Genomic DNA, 14,028 nt, shown 5'->3' with positions numbered 1-14,028 from the left:
ACGCCGCCCTCCCTCCCAGGCGTTACGAGGGCACCGGGGATTAAGTGTACGTTCAATTTTAAGAGCATTATATTAATAAACAGCGATTCTGTGGTTTTAAATTACTCTGCGAGCATCCATCCGGCAGCCTGTTAAGAAGGCTCGGAGGGATCCGAGCGCGGGCTCCGCGTCCTCCGGTGCCTCCGGCGGGGCTTGCCCGGGGAGCCGCGGCCGAACACCCGCCTGCTGTGGGGTTCCTTAGGAAAATTCCTTACGGAAGAGCCCTGCCCGGTTCGGGAAGGAGGTGCGCGCACAGCTGCCGGCGGGAGGGACGGAGGGAGCACCGGGAGAACCCCGGCCTCCGCCTGCGAACAGCCCCAGAGTTTGTCCCACGTCTCACTGGAGACTAAACCAGCCCGGGCTAGGCAGGGGCTGGCCGTGCAGCCGGAGTTTAGACGCCGGAGGAAGTGCACGCCTTTAGAATAGTGGAAATGTGGCTTGTATACGGCGTGACGCCAGCGGACACACGGACAGCAGCGCGATGTGAGCCCTCCTGGCTCCCAGAGAGAGCCTCCAGCTCACCTGCGCACCCGGCGGCTCCTCGCTGCTGCAGCACCCGCGGCTCCAAGACAAAGACTGAAGCAACCCCGAGATGGGAAGAGGAGGATAGGCACTGATTTGAGGGCTCAGCCCTCAAAAAATGGCTAAAGCTTCCCCTTCTCCCCCTCCTTCCTTCTGCATCACACCTCCAGAGCCCAACAGGTGGTTGGCACCTCAGAGCCTCAGAGAAGATCTAAGCTAATCTAAGTAGTGTCTATAAATGACCTCTCTCATGAATTCACATTATAAGAAAAAAAAGATTTTTCATTTACATTTTAATGTAATGCAAAGTAGGGAGCTCCAGACACTGTTGCAAAGAATGATGACTCATGCCCACCACATGTACATTGTTTATTGTCCGAAGATGGGACTGATTGATAACCTAATCTGAATGTTCTCAACTGTTTCCCTATAATTATGTTCTGAAGAAAGTAAAGCATCTTTTCTTAATCCTAGTCTCTCTCCCTGGCACATTTTAATTTAATCTTGTGTGGAACTACATGTTTTGAATTTCCTAGCAGGTGGAGTGCTCTTTCTGCACAGGCACTGCACGTGGAAAGGAATGATCACAGATGTACTTCTCAGATCTGGCAGGAATGTAAACCATGGCTTTCTGCACATTAGCAGATAAAAGCTGTGAGTTCAACAATTTCAAACAGAAATTAATACCCTGTCAGCTTGTGCTAGTTTCTCATACTGGGTTGTCTCATTGCACAGCTTTGTTAAACTAGGCTTCACCATCCTACTGGGACTAATTCTATTCCAGACACCAAAAAAAAACCACCTTCCTTATGGCTAGGTGGGCTGCTGTTATTTTTTCATAAAATAATTACAGAGCAAAGAAATGGTGAACCATCAGTTCATCTGTCTGTTTCCTTCTTGCAGTTCCATAGTATTGCCAATTCCTGCATTTCACTAAATCTCCAGAGTACAAGGGCAATAAGCTGCTCTGTTCCCTGTTCTTCATTTGTTTTTTCTTTTTCTTTTCAAGCAGATGGTATTAAGGAAGCTCTTCCCACACATACACAAAGATTCAAGTCCATTCCTATCAGGAACTCAGGCTTCAGCTACTCCTTTTGTTCTGTGCTTCTCTTTCTGTGAGAGTGACACACTCTCACCCTCACCCATTTCATTGTTGTGACCAAAGGAGAAGCTATGGCCAGTCTCCTCTAAATATGACACAAACAACTCTGTGGTACTCATGCCTATTTTGTGAGGAGCAGACATTTTTCAGTGGATAAATGTGTGAGGGGAAAGATCAGGATGAAGAGTGTTTATTTTTGCTCAGTATTTTGGAGGAAAGAGGGAAATGCTGGGCTTTTAATGGTTTGAGCTTTCAATTGGCTTTTGGTCAGATCCCAAACCCACAGGGTTGAAACACAGCAAACAGATATAGGGAAATGCAAATTAAGACAAGAAATTAAAATTTAATCACGATCAATGATTCTGTCATCCCATGCTCGTACCAGATGCAGCAACCAAATGCTTGTGTCCCAACAGCCTCATCATCTGCTTGATGTTGTGTGGCTCTTTCTGCAATAAATATAAAATAAAACAAGTATTATATTTTAGCGAGTTGGTAGACACTTTCTATTTTCTAAAATATCTACAAGTCTTCCCACTCTAGCACTCCTGTTTCATAAATAAAGCTGTTCAAAATCATGACTTCTGCCCCAGTGTAAACTTCAAATACCTGCCTTGGTGTGGAAGGTGACACCAATCAAAAGATGGTGATTTAACTATCACTCTTGCCAAAACCAGTGCTGGAATTGGTATTAGGATTCAATGCCACTGAGTGTGGCAGTGTTCCCAATCCAGCCTATACTGCTTCAAGGTTTTGATGTTAAAGCTCTATATAAAAATACAGAAGATGGTTAGAATCCAAGAAGTGATCATTTGCTTAATGTGGTATAAAGAAACAAATACGAACCTCATTTGGGCCTTGAGACAGTAAATAGTAAAATAATGAAAAGTAGCATAAAGCTGTTATTCAAAGAGCCTTTTTTCTCTCTCATCTGGAGTTAGAGAAAGGCAGTATTTTCAAGTTCACAATATCTGAGCAGCTAATTTGCTATTTTAGCCCTTACAGGCTCACATAAACTAACTTTGCTCCCAGGGAACGTCCCACTGACTACAGCAAGGACAAATTCACAGCCCAGGCTTTACACTGTACACAGATTCTGTACTGGAACAACTGTGTCAGGGGCCAAATGCTGCAATGATCTGCAGACATGAGTTATGCATGAAGATAAGCAGGTGTCTAAGCCTTTGTGGGTCTGACCCCAAATTTCTCAGGTATTCTACATTAAAGATGGAAGGACAAAAGCTTAATTGTTCCATCCTGGGAATCCCATTCACTTTCATCCTCTGTATGAGGATGAAAAACTTTATGTTTAACATAAAGCTTTTCCTTGGTAACATCAGGAAATCTTGCTAAGGTATTATATGCACAGAAGTACAGCATGTCAGTATCAGATTCATTTCTGAAAAGGCTAATTTACCTTCTAGCATTCCTAGTAGTTTTCATCAGACTATAATGACATGAAATGCTCTGTTTCCACACAGTGTTTGGAAAATACTGTAAGACAGTGTTTCAAATATTGTTTCACTCATCTTTCATAACTCATTGTAAAAGATTACTTAAGGGGAAACCTGCATGGGTTTTCTTTTGTGAGGGACTTACATGCTGACAAGGTGTATTAGATCATTCCAGACAAAAAGTGTTGGCATCTGCAGTGAATTAACAGTCAGAGTGCTGACTGCAAAAAGGGCAGTCCAAACTCAGGTGGTTTGGACATGGCCTTGGCTATCACATGGTCATTGAAGATTGCCAAAGATGGTTTTTTTGAAAAACCATCTAAAAATCAGCTAAATGTCAAAGAAATTACTTGGGGATGGCCCTTACTGTTGCTGTCCAGGCTGTACATGTGTATATAAATGTATGTATGTTTCATTTTCAGGAAGAAAATTATATTTAAAAAGTAGATTAGAGCCAAGAACCCTGGCATATACTTCTAAAAACATTCTTGAAGCTGTGAGTTTGGAAAGGACTACCTCTAACATAAATACTTGGGTATCATTTAAATTAGCTGGGGTCTCCAAAACAAAAACAAAAAAAAGGAAAATAACAAAGGCAAAACAATAGTTAATTATAACAGTGTAAGGACATTTATCTGTGTGATTTGTGCACACATAGTAGGCACATATACATAAATACACATTTTTCAAGCCCACATCCAGGGAAGTAGAGTGGGTTGCAATATTACACAGTGCAGATGCCACTCCATGCTAGCTGGTGGTAAGGGCTTGTACTGGTAGATCCATCCCAGAACACACACAAATGTGTGGGATTGGCATTAATCCTGTTATCCCAGAGGGAAGGACATTCATTCCTCCTCCCACAGAGCAGCCTACCAAGAATTCACAATGCTCTTTCCTCCCCTTGATTCCTAAGCCAGCCAAACTGCAGCACCTCTCTCCCCCTCATATGCACTCCAGGCAGCTGCTGCTCAGAAGGGCAAGAGGGGAAGTGAGCTGTTTTTGTGGCAGCAAATCGAAAATACTGGTTGCTTCTGGGTGTAGACAGTGGGTTCTGCTATGGCAGCCGACATTTAAAACACATTCACACTTGTCACACAAATATTACACAGCATGTGGATTGTCCCTGCCTAGCTCAGCAAGGCCATCCCTCTCCCCACTCTCTTTTAGATGCTTTTTGCTCTGTGTCTGATTGCCAAGGAGAAAATGTGTGATTGCTCCCAGAAGGTTAACAGACCTGTGCTCTTAGGCTGTGCTACCATGCACTCGTAAAGCAGAGAGAGGAGAGCTGGAGTAGCCTTCCAGGCTGACATTAAATGCAAAGGTGCCTCTGCAACTCTCTGTAAAAAGACAAACCATTCTTCTGAGTCATTCTGTGCACAGCAGAGCACTTATCAGTTCCAAAAGAGTCTGAGTTGGATGGGGCTGGATAACTTTGTGTTGGTGAAGAGAGGAGGGGGGAAGTGAAGATAAAGGGGAGGGAGGGAGGGAGGGAGGGAGGGAGGGAGGGAGGGAGGGAGGGAGGGAGGGAGGGAGGGAGGGAGGGAAGGAAGGAGGGAAGGAAGGAAGGAAGGAAGGAAGGAAGGAAGGAAGGAAGGAAGGAAGGAAGGAAGGAAGGAAGGAAGGAAGGAAGGAAGGAAGGAAGGAAGGAAGGAAGGAAGGAAGGAAGGAAGGAAGGAAGGAAGGAAGGAAGGAAGGAAGGAAGGAAGGAAGGAAGGAAGGAAGGAAGGAAGGAAGGAAGGAAGGAAGGAAGGAAGGAAGGAAGGATTTGACTCTATAAAATGAAAGTAGATCTTTGTGGTTGCGCTGTTCAGCCAAAGCCTCCAATTATGAAAGAAAGAGATGCAGCTTGATGCAGTATTTGGACTTGCATGTAGAATCCTTAACAAGAGAAAAAAGTGGCAGAACAATTGCAATATAAGTAGATCTATGCAAAATGGGAAGTGTGAAGTGAAAAGGGAGCAAATTCTGGAGCAAGATTTATGTTCTCCACAATTTATGGTGTAAATTATTGTGCAACACATATCAGCTATTAGTTTTTCCACAAGTTCAATTCTGTCACTGTTCACTTTCTATCAGAGATCATTACACAGGGTTGGATTGTTGAACAGTGGCTACATTTCATTCCAAATATGGCTGCACTTCAGGGGAGAGATTGTCATTGCTGAATTGTGTCAATTTTTAAAGGAGTCTGAGATCCTTGACATGGAAAAAAGTTATGCAGATGTGTGATGACTATATTTTACTGGAGGATACTAACCAAAGCAGGGAGGAGAGCCAGCAGGGTGGACTTTCATGTCCTTACAGGACATGAAGTTTCCCAAGGTTCTTGGGAATATTTTTTTTTCCTCTTACTGGGTCTTTGACAAGCAGAGCATGTTTTGGTTTAGCTATCCACAACATAAACACAAAAATATCTGGTCTCCCAGATGTGCTGCAGAACATATTGTTTGTCAAGTATTTTAAGGTTCTCTAAATGAGAAGGAATTTGTATTGTTGTGTTTTGCTTACTAGAAACCAGCAGGAACTTTTCCATGGCCAACTCCATCACCACCGGCTCACATTGGGGGGTTTTTGCAGGGTGGTACACGAGACAGGGGAGTGACTCATGCTCACGTTTGTCGGCATAAATGACCTTTTCAGGACAGATTGGTTGGAAGATTGCTGGGAATATAGCTTAGCTTTGGGTTCTCTTGTCTCTTTCAGTCCCCTTGCAGAATATTTAAGGATCTGGTGCAATGAGGGAGGAAAGGAAGGCTGCTTTTAGATGAGTCGGAAAAGGTTTTATTTTGATGGGCGCACAAAATGAGATTTCTCTCTAATCCTCTGTGTAATTCATTGGCGTAATCTCTTTGTAGGCACATCATATTAATCCTTGTTATTACAGAGAGGACCTCAAACATGGAAAGTTTCAAAACATGCTGCTGTATGGAAAAGGCCAAGACGTTGGATCTCCCTCCTCTTTATACTATAATAAAGATTTACATCATTTATGCCTTAGCAGTTCACTGGAAATAGTCCTTGAAGTTCGTATGCACAGAAAAAAAAAAGGAAAAAGGAATAAAAATGAGAGAAAGTGTTTGAATTGAGAAACATTGAGCCATAACAGCAAAGGGATTTTTCTCTTGTGTAGGAATGAACAGCAAAAGTTCACTGAAAGGGGTTTTAATGTCAGTGGAACCCAGAGCCTGAAGCATAATTTGCTGAGTTGCTTACGATTTCCTTTATATTCAACTCCAAGGGTTCTGTCAGTGCAGAACATACACACAAGAGAAAATAACCTATAAAACCATAATGTAAATAGGTTTCTCTTGCACAATATTCTGTGGTCATAGGTTTTAGATTGCTGTCCTTGGGCTAGGATTTGCAGACAGGAAATGTGCCTTTACTGTTGCATGGGTATGGCTTATAATCAAAATTACTTCTATATTATTAAGTGATTACATCCAGAGCCATATTCCATCCTCCTGGTTAGGATTTCTTCCTGAGGGACTGGAAAAGGAAATTTTTAACTCCACTGGAAATTTATTCTCCTGCCTGAAATAGGAGCTGGGATAGGTACTTCCCCCATGATGGCACGTCCCTCCCTCACAGTACTGCTGTATCCTCCCTTCTACACTTCACTTGTGTATTTTCTCCTTTGCAAAAACCAACACACCAACCACGGGCAGATTGGAGGACACAAATTTATATGTTCTCTTAAACCATCTCTGTCCACACACATGAAGTTATTTAAGCATCAGAGTAACACTGCTCCATATCCTTGAGGATCCAGGTCAGAAATGTATTAGAAAATGTTATCTTCACTTTGAAGTCCATCTTCAATACAAATCTGCTTGCTTCCTTGCTGCTCCTTCACTTCCTGTTTATTTATACCTTTTTGTTAGTGAAAGAAACAGAAATAGGTTACTTGGTATCTCAGCCTCTTAACCACAAATTTTTGGGCCACTCTTTATCCTGAGGATAAAGAGGATATCCCTTTTTAGAGGTGGCACACCTATGTTAAGACACCACAAATCACTGACAAAAAATGAAGGGATTTGTGAATGTGAAAATGAAGGTGATTTTCTGTTCAACACAAACTTAATAAGGTCTTGTGGTTCTGCTGTGTCTTGCTAAAAGATGGTTGCAAACCCATGGTGTTCTGTGAGCCATGGCTGGTCAAATTCCTTTTCAGGATGAAACACATTACACAAGGTCACTGTCTGGAAGTAGTAGGCACCAGTCATTTGATGTCATAATATTAGGCTTGCAATTCCAGAATCTTCATAAAAATAGAAGACTGTTGTTCATGCTGCTTCTTGGGGAAAGTTTGCTTTCTCTTGGATAAAGTATTTCTTCTTCCTTTTCAACAAATAACACACATGGAATTGTAAGGGATGAAAGAGAAACCAGTGGTTCATGGAATCATAGGATCATTTAAGTTGGAAAAGACCTCAAAGATCATTTGGTCCAACTTTGAGCCATCACCCCCTTGTGTCATGTGAAAAGGGGATATTTCCTCAATCCTTGGTGTTTAATTTGTCTGTCAGTGCACAGGAAAGCTGAGACCCTTTGTGCCTGACCAGTCCCATCCCATTTTGGGAACCTTTTCCCTGGATAGGCCTGCTGGATCGGAAGGTGCTTGACTGAACTCAGGGACACACACCAACAGCATCCCCTTCAGCAGGTGCTGTGGATGCAGTTTGTGGCTGTGGGGATCATCGTGAAATAGCTTTTGAGCATTCCATACAGGAAGCAGCAGCTGAATTTTACCCTAAAATTTCTGTACTGTTACAGTCTGGGTTGGGATATGAATAAAGTTCCTCAGCTTCCTCTGATTTTACCTCCTGCCATCTTTTCACACCTCATCAACCAGCCCAGAGCACTGAGTGCTTTGTCCAGTGATTCCTTGAACACCTCCAGGGACAGGGACCCAAACACTTCCCTGAGCAGCCTCTGCCAGTGCAAGAAGAAGAAATTTCATTGAAGAAATTCCTCCTGATGTCCAACCTGAACATCCCCTGACACAGCTTGACGCTGTGTCCCCTTGTCCTGTCCAAGTTATAAGGATCTCAGGTCTCCTGTGTAATGTATGTGCATAATTAGAGGGCTGGAAATCTTTTATGCCATTCATGGTGACAGTGACCATGGTTGTCTCTTACCTAAATTTACATGTCAGGGCTTCCAAATCCTGTTGCACAGACTGTCACACTGAAGCCCTTTCAGGGCAGCCAGAGAATGCTACCAGCCTTACTGGTCATTCCTGTAGGAATTCTAGACATTCTTTTAGGACAAAAACATTTGCAAAGAAAAGGAGTAAATAAAAAGAAGTCACGAGTGTTTTCACAGCTATATCTCAGTGTTGAAGGTAATGCTTAAGAATATGTCCTCTCCCCATTTCCCACATGTCAGGGCCTTGTTCCAGCCTCCTGAGGATCAGAAATTAAAGTGGGAGAGAATTGTAGGTGGAACATAATATTAATATCATTAATTATTGAATACTACTACTACTTACTGTTATTATTAGCATCATCATTATTATTATTTTTGTCTTTATTTTACACAGTGCCAATAGTTTTTCTGATTCCTGTACTTTTCTAGCACTCCTGTATTTAAAAGGATATTGTTTAATCAGAAGCTGTCACTGCTTTCATTATAATAGCAACATTTGCTCTACAGAGCTATGTAAATAAGGCACACTCAAATTCTGATCTAGTGTTTCCACATCCCATTTATTTGCAGTATTCTTAAGAGCCTTGTAAGAGCTGTTTAAACTGTTCTCCTCTGCAGAAGAATCACATTTAGTTGGATTTCTGCTGCAGTGGAAGCCAGCCTGGCCACCTTCTCTTGGGCTCTTCTCTTCATTTAGAGATGGGAGCTGTATCTACCTGTTCATTTTTGCTTCACAATGGTAGGTTAAAAAATAATCATGCATAATCTTTTGCTTTTTTCTTTCATGGCAAGGACTTGCCTAAAGTTTGAATGAGTGGGCAGAGCTGCTAATAGAAATACAGACTCACTTGGCAATGCCTGCTGTGGTTGAAATCAGCCAGGGAAGGGCCTGAATTTGTTCAAGGTCAAACAAGAAGATAAGTCTTAATCGCAGATTCTAAGAAACTTGCACATAACCAGAAACCACATCCAATTGTTGTCACCTTTCAAGCACATGTAGTTGTGGCAAATCTTGCAGTCTTCACACAGAGAAAATTCCCACTAGAATTGACAGGAATTTGTGTGAACAAGAGTTGAATAAGTGCAGATTCGCAGACCAGCCCGACAAGTCTTTCCTCATTACAGCATCCAATTAAAATTAATGAAGTAACTTGTTCAAGGATCACCCAGGGAAATGATGGGAGAGGCAGGGGTAGGACACGGATTACATGAGTCACTGCCAAGTTCCCTGATGTTAAAAAGTCAAAAATACTTAGAAGATAGAAATGCTGAAGAATAGTGAGAAATGAGAACCATTAGTTGAAGTGGCTTCCAGGCAATCTGTCTGGGGTGATCAGTTTAAATATTTATCCCTACCAAGATATAAACCCTGCAATATTTCTCACCTCTCTCCCATCTAATTAGGAATTATAGTCAAAATGTGAGAGTACCTCATCTTTTGCAAAGGAAAATAATTATGTCTTAATATCACCAGTGGACTTCATCTCTGTTTCTTCAACTACCCAAATTTCAGTTCACCCTTGACTTTTGAGAGCACTCCAGACATTTCAAATGCAGCTGTCTGTGCCTGATTTTTCCCCTTACCCACCTCAAACCAGAAAGTTATATTCTTCAGCATTTTTTTTTTCTGATTTTACCCCTTACCCAGCTCAAACCAGAAAATTATATTCTGTTTGTGACCACCCCTCCTCCTTTCTCTAGTTTATCCTCTTCACAGGAAGCAGCTGAAGGGAAGTAACATCCCTTTGCAAGCCAGCCAAGAAAGAAGCTCTTAAATCAATTTATCATCACCTGTGATGTTAGATTGGCATGAGGGGAATGGGAAGGGTGTAAGGATTTGGCCTGCTACTTATAAAACAAACAAGTTTCCTTGCTCATGTTACAAGTGCCAGATGGGAGTCAGTAGAAACAGGAAGACTTTCAGAAATCTAATTTGCTTTTCATTGTGTATGCTGTTTGATTACCTTGTACTGTTCTTTCTGTCTGCAATAAAAACAGTGACTTCCCAGTCCTTTTCATTTTAGGTCTCTCTCTGGTATTCATGCACCAATATAGCATTTGAATTGCAAATACTGGAAGTATTTATTAAAGATAGTCACTTCCTCTGGATTTTATGTGTATGCGTGTCTATATCTTCCTAATGTTTTCAGTTGCTGTGAGGTCTTATTCTGTTTCCCAGGTGCCTTTTAACTAGCTCTGTGTCCATGAGTGAGAAGGAAATGAGGGAGCAGTATATTTAATGTACTTCCCTGGAAAACTGTTCAATCACAGTTTTTGGAAGAAACATCTGAATATTGTGCAAGAAATCCAGTGTGTTCTCAAAGAAAGTTCCTCTTGACTAGGCACTCAGAGCAGCCTTGTCTGACACCCATGCAATTTAAATTATTAAATGAATTCAAGAGGAAGATCCCATAATGAAATTGCATCCTCTCCTGTTTTTCCAGGTGCCTGCCCTTCTTCCAGCGTACCTAACTCAAAATGAGGAGATTGCCTGCTGTGGTCCATTACACTCCAAAAAGAACAAGAAAGAGTGTCTGAATGAAAAGTATAAACCATGTCAACACGAGTCCACAAACACCATCCAAGTCCCTGAACCCCAAAATGCAATATCTTTTCTCCAGCATCCAGGTGCTCATGGGAACGGTACAAAAGGAACAACAAAAAAGAAAACCTCCCCAGCACGCAGAGAGAAAATTCACACAGGCCACTGAGAAAGGTGGAAAATGGGTAAGTCCCACATGGGAAAAGCAGTTTTCCCAAGCTTCTTCCAGGGAGTGTGAATTTTCCCATTGGAGAAAATTCACAGTTAACCTTTCTGGAAAAGGAACAAAGGCCACATTGGGCTGAAGTTGCAAAAGCCTGTGTGGCTGTACATTTGCTAAAGAAGGAAAAGGTCCCTAGATGATGTTGAAACCTCACGTTACAGAAATAAGACCTAACAGTCTTAGCTTTCTGCTCAGCTTTATGACTAGCATTTCAAAACAACCTGATACCAACATAAATAACTAGAATAATGTCCTTTAATTTCTTGCCATTTTTGTAGTTTCCCTCTACTCCCTTGACAAACAAGGAGGTTCCAGCTATATTTTTTTCCTTAAGTTAGTTGATAGATTATTGGCACCTTATGCTTGGTGAGCTGTAAACTTAAGATGGAAGGCACCAAAAATCCAGATTTTGTCTCAATATGTCTAGATCTGTGTGTCTGAGTGATATTACATGACCAGAGCTGCAGATTAAAGTGAGCAGAATTATGCTGCTGTCATAAAGTCAATGCATGCAGCACATGCCACATTGCCACTTTTGAATGCCTCTGGCTTTATTTAGGGGATGTGGCATGACAGTGCATGCATCATGAAGCCAAAGCAAACGTCAGGTTCCTCAATTTCCTGACAAGTGGTATTTTAGCAGTAGGATTCCCCCATTCTCCCACTTCCTCACTGCATTCATAAACTGAAATCAGTATTTTTATTTCAGACTCAATTATGATAGATGTTTTTATATTGAATTGAGTCATTAGTAGGATACCCTCTGTTCTTTGTCTCCCCTAAATGATGTTCCTGTTTTCCCTTCATGATAAGTTCTAATAATTACATTTTCAGTAATACCAGAAAGAAGGACATTTCTATCCTTTATTACAGAATGTATTTTTAAGGTTCATTTCTTTCCTTTTTATAGAAGACACACATATAAAGCCATTTCGGACCAGCACCAGTTGAAAAACTATTTGAGTTTGGAAACATCCAATTGCTAATGTAGAAGCAGCAGGAAGACCTAGAGGCTATACAAAATCATTATTTTTTATAAGTCATGCTCATAGTTCAGTGAGTCTGGTGTTTATCTCTAGAAGGGACTTACACTGTGTGCTTCATCTAGAGGCAAATCTTGTTACTGATCTCCTTCCTTTTGCTCTTGGCAGTAGCTTAAATTGGCATTACAATGAAAACTGAGATGGGAATTCAACAAAAAGCCATGGCTAGTGCTGGACCTTTCGTTCTCTGAAGAATGTCCATGCTGCTCATGCTAAATTCAAGTTTGCAGCTCACTTGGATTACCCATGACAAAAAGCTGCTATAGTGTCTAATTCATTCCTTCATCAGAAAAAAATAGTTGCTTTGCCAAAACGTCAAACCTTGTACAGACTGGGAGAAAAGTATTGGCAGGCAAACAGAAACCTCAGTGGCAGTTAAAAGAGAGGGAACAGAGAGATGTGGGGGTTTTTGAGACCACAAGGTGGGCAGGCAGTTTTCAAATAACTCCATATTCATTGCCCCACATTGTGCTGCTCAGTGAGGAGAGGAACAATGGTTGGCTGGGTTGGTGATGCTTCAGTGAGAATGGAGTGACTTCCCTTCCTCTTACAGAGCCAAAATAATCTCTTTCTCTTTCATTTACATGAGATGCAGTGAGGAAGTTCTTGAGCCTACTTGGGAAATTTCTGGGATATGCCCTGGAACAGTCTGCCACAGGCTTCAAGAAAGCCTGACTGCTTAGGATGAGACAAAATGCTTCTCCCATGGTGCTATGCAACACTAGATAAATTTAGCTCATCCCCTATAGGTCATTTACCTTTGAGTAGCCCCTGTGCCACCCCTGTGCCCCTGGACTATTGGCTCCTGACCCTATACTTAACCTGAGACATGGCAGGAAATCTTGGTCTTTTGTCACTGAACCCCTTTGGTGGGGTTGCAATAAATCTCTCTGAGAGGCTTTGGACAGGCAGTAGTAACAATATCCATTTACCAGGCTGCTACAATGCAGGTGCATAGTTGCTCAGACTCTGTCAGCAACAGGATGATTTATGCTGAGAGAGAATCTTTGGTGTGTCATTGTCACGGCACAGAGGGGACATTATCTTAAGGCACACAAAGTGAGGCCTTTGTGCTTGTCTGGAAAATAAGACACCAAAAAGATGTCCTGGGAGAGTCATCCCTCTGGCCTTCCTCCCTTTTCTACAAGCTTCCTGCAATTTCTGCTGACCAGGATTCAGTCCTGTCTCCTACTGGAGGATCAGTACAAGCCATTGAAATGTGTGGGATCTGTTTGACAGTAGAAATGGTTCACTTTTGGGCAAAAATGAGCCGAGTCTGCTAATTTTGCCTCTATGACCTGAAACACTGGGACTGTCAAAAATAATTAATGAGTCAGAAAGAGAAGTACTAAATAAAATAGGAATGTGAAAATATCCTGTTATTACCACATTGTCACCATGATAAATGATAATCCAATTCATCTTTGATACAAAAGAAAAAAAGAAAGTTGAAATCCTCCACGGAGTTAGAAATGTAGACAGTAACACAGCTCCTTATACATCTTGAGATACTTGGTTGTTTATTTGAGAAAATTGACTCTGTTCTTGACGTTTGCTCTTATATTCATGGCACTAAAGCCCTGGAAACCTGGAGACACAGTTTCTTAACATTCTGGCTTACGAAAAAAATACATGGACATCCAGGCAGCTGTACAGTTCAACCAAGAAAAAAATGCCAAATTTATTGCTAGTTGCCTGGTCTAAGCCAGATGAGCTCAATATCTGTTACCTCACATTTTCACTGGGCTAAACTCACCTATTTTTTTTTTTTTAATTTTTGGAGTAGCACAGGTTGTAAAAGGAATAATTCGGTATTACTGAATGTTTTCACTGGCCAGAAGAGAAGTGCTACCATTAATTCTTTAATCCCCTCTGTTTAAAAAAAAAAAAAAATTCGCAACTTCAAACAGATTTTGAAGGCAAAAGTTGAAAAACTTTGTTTAATTCAG

The sequence above is a fragment of the Cyanistes caeruleus genome, chromosome 4 (assembly GCF_971803275.1).
Source record: "Cyanistes caeruleus chromosome 4, bCyaCae1.hap1.1, whole genome shotgun sequence".
In the NCBI taxonomy this organism is placed as follows: Eukaryota; Metazoa; Chordata; class Aves; order Passeriformes; family Paridae; genus Cyanistes; species Cyanistes caeruleus.
This window is presented reverse-complemented; position numbering follows the sequence as displayed.